The sequence below is a fragment of the Pseudochaenichthys georgianus genome, unplaced genomic scaffold (genome assembly GCF_902827115.2).
Source record: "Pseudochaenichthys georgianus unplaced genomic scaffold, fPseGeo1.2 scaffold_1381_arrow_ctg1, whole genome shotgun sequence".
In the NCBI taxonomy this organism is placed as follows: Eukaryota; Metazoa; Chordata; class Actinopteri; order Perciformes; family Channichthyidae; genus Pseudochaenichthys; species Pseudochaenichthys georgianus.
This window is the reverse complement of record NW_027262252.1, coordinates 1-11,113: the sequence shown is the minus strand read 5'-3', so window position 1 is coordinate 11,113 and position 11,113 is coordinate 1. Positions and strand designations below refer to the sequence as shown.

Genomic DNA, 11,113 nt, shown 5'->3' with positions numbered 1-11,113 from the left:
GTAACAGCTGGAAGACAGGGGGGTGCTACAAGGATCTGTTTTGGGTTTCGAGCAGGACACTTCAGAGACATGTCCTTAGTAACAGCTGAAAGAGAGGGGGGGCTACAAGGATCTGTTTGGGGTTTGGAGCAGGACACTTCAGAGTCATGTCCTTAGTAACAGCTGGAAGAGAGGGGGGGTGCTAAAAGGATCTGTTTGGGGTTTGGAGCAGGACACTTCAGAGACATGTCCTTAGTAACAGCTGGAAGAGAGGGGGGTGCTACAAGGACCTGTTTGGGGTTTGGAGCAGGACACTTCAGTAGTAATAATGATTCCGTTTCAATCACATTAGTATGCATACAAAAGTGACAGATCACACCTCTCCTACTTATGCTAATTAGCTAAGTCCCGCCCCCCATTTGCTCGAGGTGTGAGATCCGTCGATTGGAGGCGGAGATGTGTGTTCACAGGCGTGAAATGCCCACACTGTAACGCCTTATGGTGCCCAATCAGACAAATGCTGTTTCAATCACATTAGTATATACAAATACAAAGTGACAGGTGGGCCCGCCCCCAATTGTGTGTGTGTGTGTGTGTGTGTGTGTGTGTGTGTGTGTGTGTGTGTGTGTGTGTGTGTGTGTGTGTGTGTGTGTGTGTGTGTGTGTGTGTGTGTGTGTGTGTGTGTGTGTGTGTGTGTGTGTGTGTGTGGGGACCTCACATGGAGCTACAGGTTCCTAGCAGGCTCTTAAGCGCCCGTGGTCATGCAGTCGTGCATGATGCTGTTCTTTAATCTGAACTCAGTACAGATAATATAAATACCTGTTCTTTAATCTAAACTCAGTACAGATAATATAAATACCTGTACTTTAATCTAAACTCAGTACAGATAATATAAATACCTGTTCTTTAATCTGAACTCAGTACAGATAATATAAATACCTGTTCTTTAATCTGAACTCAGAGAATAGATAATATAAATACCTGTTCTTTAATCTGAACTCAGTACAGACAATATAAATACCTGTTCTTTAATCTAAACTCAGTACAGATAATATAAATACCTGTTCTTTAATCTAAACTCAGTACAGATAATATAAATACCTGTTCTTTAATCTAACTCAGTACAGATAATATAAATACCTGTACTTTAATCTAAACTCAGAGTACAGATAATATAAATACCTGTTCTTTAATCTGAACTCAGAGTACAGATAATATAAATACCTGTTCTTTAATCTAAACTCAGTACAGATAATATAAATACCTGTTCTTTAATCTAAACTCAGTACAGATAATATAAATACCTGTACTTTAATCTAACTCAGAGTACAGATAATATAAATACCTGTTCTTTAATCTGAACTCAGTACAGATAATATAAATACCTGTTCTTTAATCTGAACTCAGTACAGATAATATAAATACCTGTTCTTTAATCTGAACTCAGTACAGATAATATAAATACCTGTTCTTTAATCTAAACTCAGAGTGCAAATAATATAAATATCTGTTCTTTAATCTGAACTCAGAGTACAGATAATATAAATACCTGTTCTTTAATCTGAACTCAGTACAGATAATATAAATACCTGTTCTTTAATCTGAACTCAGTACAGATAATATAAATACCTGTTCTTTAATCTGAACTCAGAGTACAGATAATATAAATACCTGTACTTTAATCTGAACTCAGAGTACAGATAATATAAATACCTGTACTTTAATCTAAACTCAGAGTACAGATAATATAAATACCTGTTCTTTAATCTGAACTCAGTACAGATAATATAAATACTTGTTCTTTAATCTGAACTCAGTACAGATAATATAAATACCTGTTCTTTAATCTGAACTCAGTACAGATAATATAAATACCTGTTCTTTAATCTGAACTCAGAGTACAGATAATATAAATACCTGTACTTTAATCTGAACTCAGAGTACAGATAATATAAATACCTGTTCTTTAATCTGAACTCAGAGTACAGATAATATAAATACCTGTTCTTTAATCTGAACTCAGTACAGATATTATAAATACCTGTACTTTAATCTGAACTCAGTACAGATAATATAAATACCTGTTCTTTAATCTGAACTCAGTACAGATAATATAAATACCTGTACTTTAATCTGAACGCAGTACAGATAATATAAATACCTGTACTTTAATCTGAACTCAGTACAGATAATATAAATATCTGTTCTTTAATCTGAACTCAGTACAGATAATATAAATACCTGTTCTTTAATCTGAACTCAGTACAGATAATATAAATACCTGTTCTTTAATCTAAACTCAGTACAGATAATATAAATACCTGTTCTTTAATCTGAACTCAGTACAGATAATATAAATACCTGTACTTTAATCTGAACTCAGTACAGATAATATAAATACCTGTTCTTTAATCTGAACTCAGTACAGATAATATAAATACCTGTTCTTTAATCTAAACTCAGAGTGCAAATAATATAAATACTTGTTCTTTAATCTGAACTCAGAGTGCAGATAATATAAATACCTGTTCTTTAATCTGAACTCAGTACAGATAATATAAATACCTGTTCTTTAATCTGAACTCAGTACAGATAATATAAATACCTGTTCTTTAATCTGAACTCAGTACAGATAATATAAATACCTGTTCTTTAATCTGAACTCAGTACAGATAATATAAATACCTTTTCTTTAATCTGAACTCAGTACAGATAATATAAATACCTGTTCTTTAATCTGAACTCAGTACAGATAATATAAATACCTGTTCTTTAATCTAAACTCAGAGTGCAAATAATATAAATATCTGTTCTTTAATCTGAACTCAGAGTACAGATAATATAAATACCTGTTCTTTAATCTGAACTCAGTACAGATAATATAAATACCTGTTCTTTAATCTGAACTCAGTACAGATAATATAAATACCTGTTCTTTAATCTGAACTCAGAGTACAGATAATATAAATACCTGTACTTTAATCTGAACTCAGAGTACAGATAATATAAATACCTGTACTTTAATCTAAACTCAGAGTACAGATAATATAAATACCTGTTCTTTAATCTGAACTCAGTACAGATAATATAAATACCTGTTCTTTAATCTGAACTCAGTACAGATAATATAAATACCTGTTCTTTAATCTGAATTTAGTACAGATAATATAAATACCTGTTCTTTAATCTGAACTCAGAGTACAGATAATATAAATACCTGTACTTTAATCTGAACTCAGAGTACAGATAATATAAATACCTGTTCTTTAATCTGAACTCAGAGTACAGATAATATAAAGATCCCTGTCTAACCAAATTGTGAGCGGAAGGAGGAACCTATTGCGGTGAGCACGTTGCACGTTGTAACTTCCGGTTGTTGTTGTTTTCATCTCCGGGTATCCCGTGTGCCTGTTCTGTTGCTGATAGCTTATTAACTTAAACTTAATCGATCGTTTTAAAACTCTTGATCACGGCAACTGCCTGACGTTGTAATCACACGTTACTACAGCTTAAGCACTCACAACTCTCCTTCTCTTAGCGACTGGAACTCCACAGTTGCCTACACTCTTTTCGGGTTTGCTAACGGTAGCTACTTTAGCTTGATAGCTAGCCATGGCTCTTTCCCCACCCTCAGGTGCTATTTCCTGCTCTTCCTGTCTCATGTTTGGTTACTTCCCGGCTTCCCTTACTGGTAAGGATACATGTGTTAAATGTAGTATAGTTGTTAGGTTGGAGGCGGGAATCATAGCCATAGAAGCCCGGCTCCGCATCTTAGAAAGTAACTCAGTTAAAGTAAAGCCCATGTTAGCATGTGCGGACCGGCAAAATGTAGCTCCTCTTAGCCGTCCCCCGGCAACTCCCGAGCAGCAGGGAGGCTGGGTGACTGTTCAGAAGGGGCATAACGCGAAACCCGCAGGTCCCCACCAACCCGTTCACGTATCTAACAGATATTCCCCACTCAGCGAGACACCCGCTGAGAAGCCAACTCTGGTTATTGGTAGCTCTATTATGAGACACGTGAATTTAGAGACCGAAGCCTCCACAGTCACATGCATTCCGGGGGCCAGAGCGGGCGACGTTGAGGCGCATCTTAAACTGCTGGCTAAAGATAAACGTAAATACAGTAGGATTGTTATTCACGTCGGTGGTAATGATGTTCGTTTACGCCAATCAGAATGCACAAAACTTAATGTGGAGTCGGTGTGTAGTTATGCTAAAACAATGTCGGACACCGTAATCTTCTCTGGTCCCCTCCCCAATCTGATCAATGATGACATGTATAGCCGCATGTCATCATTTCAGCGCTGGTTGTCTTGGTGGTGCCCAGCAAACAATGTGGGCTTCGTAAATAATTGGACAGCCTTCTGGGGAAAACCTGGTCTGATTAAGAGAGACGGCATTCATCCTACTTTGAAAGGTGCAGATCTCATTTCGGCAAACATTTCAGGGCTTTGTGGACGTAATCCATGACAAACTGGAGCTGAGACCAGGAGGCGGAGTCGCAGTCTTACACGCTTCTCTGCGCTCTCTCCTAGGCAGTCACCCATAGGAATCCCGAACCCAATAAAATACCCAATATTAGCGGTGTGTGTGTCTGCCCAAGGACAATTTAAGGTAAAACCTAATAGAGGTGTCATACATAATAACCTAATAAAAGTAAATGTAACAACTACTACAGTGCAACAAAACAGGAAGATTAAATGTGGTCTCTTAAACATAAGATCTCTAGCATCTAAAGCAATATTGGTAAATGATTTAATATCAGATTATAATATTGATATATGCTGTCTCACTGAAACTTGGTTGAGACATGAAGAATATGTCAGCATAAATGAGGCCACTCCACCCAGCCATGTCAACACTCATATTGCTCGAGGCACGGGCCGAGGAGGTGGAGTTGCAGCAATCTTTGACTCAAGTTTACTTATCAATACTAAACCAAAATGTAATTATACCTCTTTTGAAAGCCTCGTTTTTAGTCTTACGCATCCGACCTGGAAAACTTTGCAGCCAATCTTATTTGTTACAGTGTATCGTGCACCAGGTCCTTATTCAGAATTCTTATCAGAATTCTCTGAGTTTTTATCAACTTTGGTTCTTAAAACAGACAAAGTAATTATCGTAGGTGACTTTAATATTCATGTTGACGATGATAAAAATAGCCTTACTGTTGCATTTAACTCTATATTAGATTCTGTTGGTTTCTGTCAGAGTGTAAATAAACCAACCCACTGCTATAATCACACTCTCGACCTTGTTCTGACTTATGGTATTGAAATTGAGCAACTATTAGTCGAACCGCATAATCCTGCTTTATCCGACCATTTCTTAGTAACTTTTGAAGTACTGTTACTAGACTACAAAGCATTAGTCAAAAGCTCTTGCAGCAGAAACCTATCTGTTAGTGCTATAGCCACATTTAAGGAAGAGATTCAACCAATACTTAACTCGATAGCATGTCTGCGTGTAGGGGAGGAAACTTATACAAAATGTACACCACCCCAAATTGATCATGTTGTTGATAGTGCTACAGATGCGCTGCGAATAAAATTAGATTCTGTTGCTCCTTTGAAAAAGAAGAAAATAAAACAACATAGATTAGCTCCATGGCATAATGCCGAAACCCGCAAAATAAAGCAAAAGTCTAGACAACTTGAAAGGATATGGCGTTCCACTAAACTTGAAGAATCTCGTTTAATTTGGCATATTACTCTCAATGAATATAAGAAAGCACTGCGTAAAGCGAGAGCAGCCTACTACTCTTCATTAATAGATGAGAATAAGAATAATGCAAGATTTATTTTCAGCACTGTAGCCAGGCTGACAGAGAGCCACAGCTCGATTGAGCCTTCTATTCCCTTAGCACTCAGTAGTAATGATTTTATGTGCTTTTTTAACGATAAAATTGTTACTCTTAGAAACAAAATTAATGACCTCTTGCCTTCGACCAGTATAGTGTTATCAACAGCTCCCGGAATCGTAAGTTCTAATATTACACTAGATAGTAAACTAGAATGCTTTTCAGCCATTAACCTTGAACAATTACATTCAATGATTCTCTCTTCTAAACCATCAACGTGCATGTTAGACCCAATTCCAACTAAGCTGTTGAAGGAAGTTTTTCCATTAATTAGCACTTCTTTATTAAATATTATGAATATGTCTTTATTATCAGGCTATGTTCCACAATCATTCAAAGTAGCAGTGATAAAACCGCTTCTTAAAAAGCACAACCTCGATCCAGAGGTTTTAGCCAACTATAGACCTATTTCTAATCTTCCGTTCCTCTCAAAAATTCTTGAGAAAGCGGTCGCAAAACAGTTGTGTGATTACTTAAAAAACAATGATTTATTTGAAGATTTTCAGTCTGGCTTTAGAACACATCATAGCACAGAGACAGCTCTGGTTAAAGTCACAAATGATATTCTAATAGCCTCAGACAAGGGACTTGTCTCTATTCTTGTTTTGCTCGATCTTAGTGCTGCATTTGATACTATCGACCATGATATCCTATTGCAAAGACTAGAGCACTTAGTTGGCATACAGGGAACTGCTTTAGGCTGGTTCAGGTCCTATCTATCTGAACGCTCTCAGTTTGTACGTGTTAACGATGAATCTTCCACGCAAACCAAAGTTAGCCATGGAGTGCCACAGGGCTCAGTGCTCGGACCTATTTTGTTCACATTATATATGCTTCCGTTAGGCAATATTATAAGGAATCATTCTGTAAACTTTCATTGTTATGCGGATGATACTCAACTATATTTATCAATCAAGCCTGATGAAATTAATCATCTAAATAAAATTCAAGACTGCCTTAAGGACTTAAAAACGTGGATGACCTTAAACTTTTTGATGTTAAACACGACCAAAACTGAAGTTATTGTACTTGGCCCGAAGAATCTACGAAACAAATTATCTAAAGACATACTAACTATGGATGGCATTAATTTGGCCTCCAGTGAGACTGTAAGGAATCTTGGTGTTATATTTGATCAGGATTTATCCTTTAACGCCCACATAAAATCAATTTCAAGGACCGCCTACTTCCATCTACGTAACATTGCAAAAATCAGGCATATCTTGCCTCAAAACGATGCAGAGAAACTAGTCCATGCATTTGTTACTTCTAGGCTGGATTATTGTAACTCTTTATTATCAGGGAGTACCAAGAAGTCAATCAAGTCGCTTCAGCTGATTCAAAATGCTGCGGCTCGTGTACTAACCAGAGTTAGGAAAAGGGACCACATGACTCCTGTTCTGGCTGCCTTACACTGGCTCCCTATAGAACACAGGATAGAATTTAAAATTCTTCTTCTCGCCTACAAAGCCCTTAATGGGCAGGCGCCATCTTACCTTAAAGAACTCATTATACCCTACTGTCCTACTAGGGCATTGCGTTCCAAGAATGCAGGGTTGTTGGTTGTTCCTAGAATCTTTAAAAGTACAATGGGAGCCAGAGCCTTTTCTTATCAAGCTCCACATTTGTGGAATCAGCTTCCAGTTTGTGTTCGGGCGGCAGACACCCTATCCGTTTTTAAGAGTGCGCTTAAGACCTTCCTTTTTGATAAAGCTTATAGTTAGGGCTGATTAGATTCAGCCCCTAGTTTTGCTGATATAGGCTTAGTTTGTCGGGGGACATCTTACTTCTTCCTTCTCTCTGTCTATACCCGTGTACACTCATGTTCCGATTAACCCAGCTTCCCCAAATGTCTTTCTTTTTGGTGTCTATATACGCTGGGATCCGGAGTCATGGATGATCCTGCGGTCCTGTGTCCTGGATCGTGAGCGCTGGATCTTGAGTCGTGGCTGTGGTCCTGGATCATAGGTCCTGGATGGATATCCTCGTGGATTCATCTTCCTAATATACACACATGCATTTCCAAACATTTGGACTACCTATGTTGCAAATGTATTATCTTTTCAATTTACACACGGCATCTATTGCACGTCTGTCCGTCCTGGGAGAGGGATCCCTCCTCTGTTGCTCTCCCTGAGGTTTCTCCCATTTTTCCCTTTAAACTGGGTTTTCTTTGGAAGTTTTTCCTTGTACGATGTGAGGGTCTAAGGACAGAGGGTGTCGTATTGTCATACTGATATTCTGTACACACTGTGAAGACCACTGAGACAAATGTAACATTTGTGATATTGGGCTATATAAATAAACATTGATTGATTGATTGATTGATTGAAAGAGTCAGGGTAAGGTTATGAAACATGGTTTTCCATTTTTTAAGGCGCAATCTTGATTCCATATTGACCTGAATAAGACCCAGGGGACAGCAACAATGACATGCGTCAGGTTCCACTGGGAATTGAACATGGACCTTACTGCGTGTAAACCAGAACGTGATACAACCACTACTACTTATGGGAAACCTCTGAATACATACATTTCCTACTCAATCCTTGTAACGACATTATGGAATATAGATTACGTAGCATCGAGATACTACTAATTATGGTCAGCCATACAATAAAGCTTTGGTTCCACTGGGGATTGGAACCCGGACCTTCTGCGTGTAAAGCAGATGTGATGACTACGACACTATGGACCCTCTGTGACATTTAAGTTGCTATATCAAATATCCAAAACATGGTATAGATATTTGATGAAAAACTATACAAATAATCCCAGATGACGTCACGTGTGGGATAAAGGCTCTTTTTATCCACTGGGGATTGAACCCAGGACCTTCTGCGTGTAAAGCAGACTGATGACTACTACACTATGGAACCTCTGTGGACCATTTAAAGTTGCTAATCAAAATATTCCAGAGACATGGTCAAATATATATGACTATTTACAAATCGTACCAGTGAGGTCAGTGAGGATACAGCTGCGCTAGGGAATTCCAACGTGGGGATGAACCCAGGGACCTTCTGCATGTAAAGCAGACTTGATGACTACTACATTATGGAACCCTCTGTGACCTTTAGGTTGCTAATCAAATATTCAAAGACATGGTCAAATATATAATGACTACTTTAACAAATAGTACACAGTGAGGTCAGGGTGAGGATACAGCTCGGGTTCCACGGTGGGGATTGAAACCCAGGACCTGCTATGTGTACAAGGCCAGACTTGATGACTACTACACTATGGAACACACCTGTGAGAGAATGAAATGTAAACTAATTGCAATATAAACATGGTTCTGAATATAGTTCAGGAGTTAAAAAGTCTGCATTTTACAGTCTCAAAATAAATATTAGACATAAGTACGTCTGGGGATGGAACCCAGAACTCTTGTTCTGCGTGAAGCATGACATGATGACTACTACATGAATTGCATCATTCATGTAATTCTCTCAAATATGTTGGGTGTTTTGGTCACATAAGTCCAGTGGATATACCGAGACTGATGTTAGGGTTCATTGTTATTTAGGTTCAAGCATTGTTTTAAATCTAGTCAATGTTTATTTTTACAGTTTCTCTATTTACAATTGACAATGATTAATTAGGCACAAAGACTTGTGATTTCCACTAGTTCTCGGAACAAACCCACACTTATTGACTCGACGATTGACAGGATGCTATAAGACCAAAGTCTGGTTCCATTGGGGATTGAACCCAGGACCTTCTGCGTGTAAAGCAGACGTGATAACCAACACTATGGAACCTCTGTAATAATACATTTCCTAATCAAACCTTTAACACATGATCAAATATAAATGACTAGCATAAATACTACTAGTAATGGCAGCCAATACAATAAAGCTTTGGTTCCACTGGGGATTGAACCCAGGACCTTCTGCGTGTAAAGCAGACGTGATGACTACTACACTATGGAACCTCTGTGACATTTAAGTTGCTAATCAAATATCCAAAACATGGTAGAATATTTATGAAAAACTATACAAATACTAGCAGTGACGTAACGTGTGGATAAAGCTTTGGTTCCACTGGGGATTGAACCCAGGACCTTCTGCGTGTAAAGCAGACGTGATAACCACTACACTATGGAACCTCTGTCATGTAGATTTTTAAGTTAATGTATATGTATCTGGATATCACCAAAGTGTATTTGTTACTAACAATTGTAAGAGTTACTTTGATGCAAGGTCAGGGTAAGGTTATGAACATGATTTTCCATTTTTTAAGGCGCAATCTTGATTCATTTGACCTGAAATAAGGCCCAGGGAACAACAAGACAGGCGTCAGGTTCCAGGGGATTGAACCAGGACCTTCTGCGTGTAAAGCAGACGTGATGACTACTACACTATGGAACCTCTGTAATAATATGTTTCCTAATCAAACCCACATGATCAAATATAAATGACTAGCATAAAATACTACTAATGATGGCAGCAATACAATAAAGCTTTGGTTCGACTGGGGATTGAACCCAGGACCTTCTGCGTGTAAAGCAGATGTGATGACTACTACACTATGGAACCTCTGTGACATTTAAGTTGCTAATCAAATATCCAAAACATGGTAGAATATTTATGAAAAACTATACAAATACCAGTGACGTAACGTGTGGATAAAGCTTTGGATCCACTGGGTATGAACCCAGGACCTTCTGCGTGTAAAGCAGACGTGATAACCACTACATATGGAACCTCTGTCACGGTCGGATGCATGTGCCATCCACGACTCTGCAGCTCATCCAGAATGCAGCGGCTCGTCTGGTCTTCAACCTTCCAAATTTCCCACACCACGCCGCTCCTCCGCTCCCTCCACTGGCTTCCGGTAACTGCTAGAATCCACTTCAAGACACTGGTACTTGCGTACCATGCTGCGAATGGATCTGGCCCTCCTACATCCAGGACATGGTTAAACCGTACACCCCAGCACGTGCACTACGCTCTGCATCAACCAAACGACTCGCTGCACCCTCGCTGCGAGGGGGACCCAAGTTCCCATCAGCAAAAACACGTGGGTTTGCTATCCTGGCTCCAAAATGGTGGAATGAGCTCCCCATTGAAATCAGGACCGCAGAAAGCTTACACACCTTCCGGCGCAGACTGAAAACTCATCTCTTTCGACTCCACTTCGAGCGATAGAATGACTAACAAAGAACTGCTAACAGAGCACTTATATACTAATAAAGGACTGGCTTAGCCAGTTGAGCAGCACTTGAAACGATTGGCTCTTTGAAACCTGATGTTCTTATATGATTCTGTT

At 38.7% G+C, this 11,113-nt stretch overlaps 2 non-coding genes across 2 annotated transcripts; both read right to left on the bottom strand.

Annotated features, from left to right (window-relative positions):
* Positions 1 to 9,703: 9,703 nt before the first annotated feature.
* On the bottom strand, positions 9,704 to 9,776 carry trnav-uac (transfer RNA valine (anticodon UAC)). The gene has a single exon. It is a non-coding gene; the product is annotated as a tRNA-Val (tRNA).
* A 101-nt stretch (positions 9,777 to 9,877) lies between these two features.
* Positions 9,878 to 9,950, bottom strand: trnav-uac (transfer RNA valine (anticodon UAC)). Its single transcript has one exon. It is a non-coding gene; the product is annotated as a tRNA-Val (tRNA).
* Between the last annotated feature and the right edge of the window lie 1,163 nt (positions 9,951 to 11,113).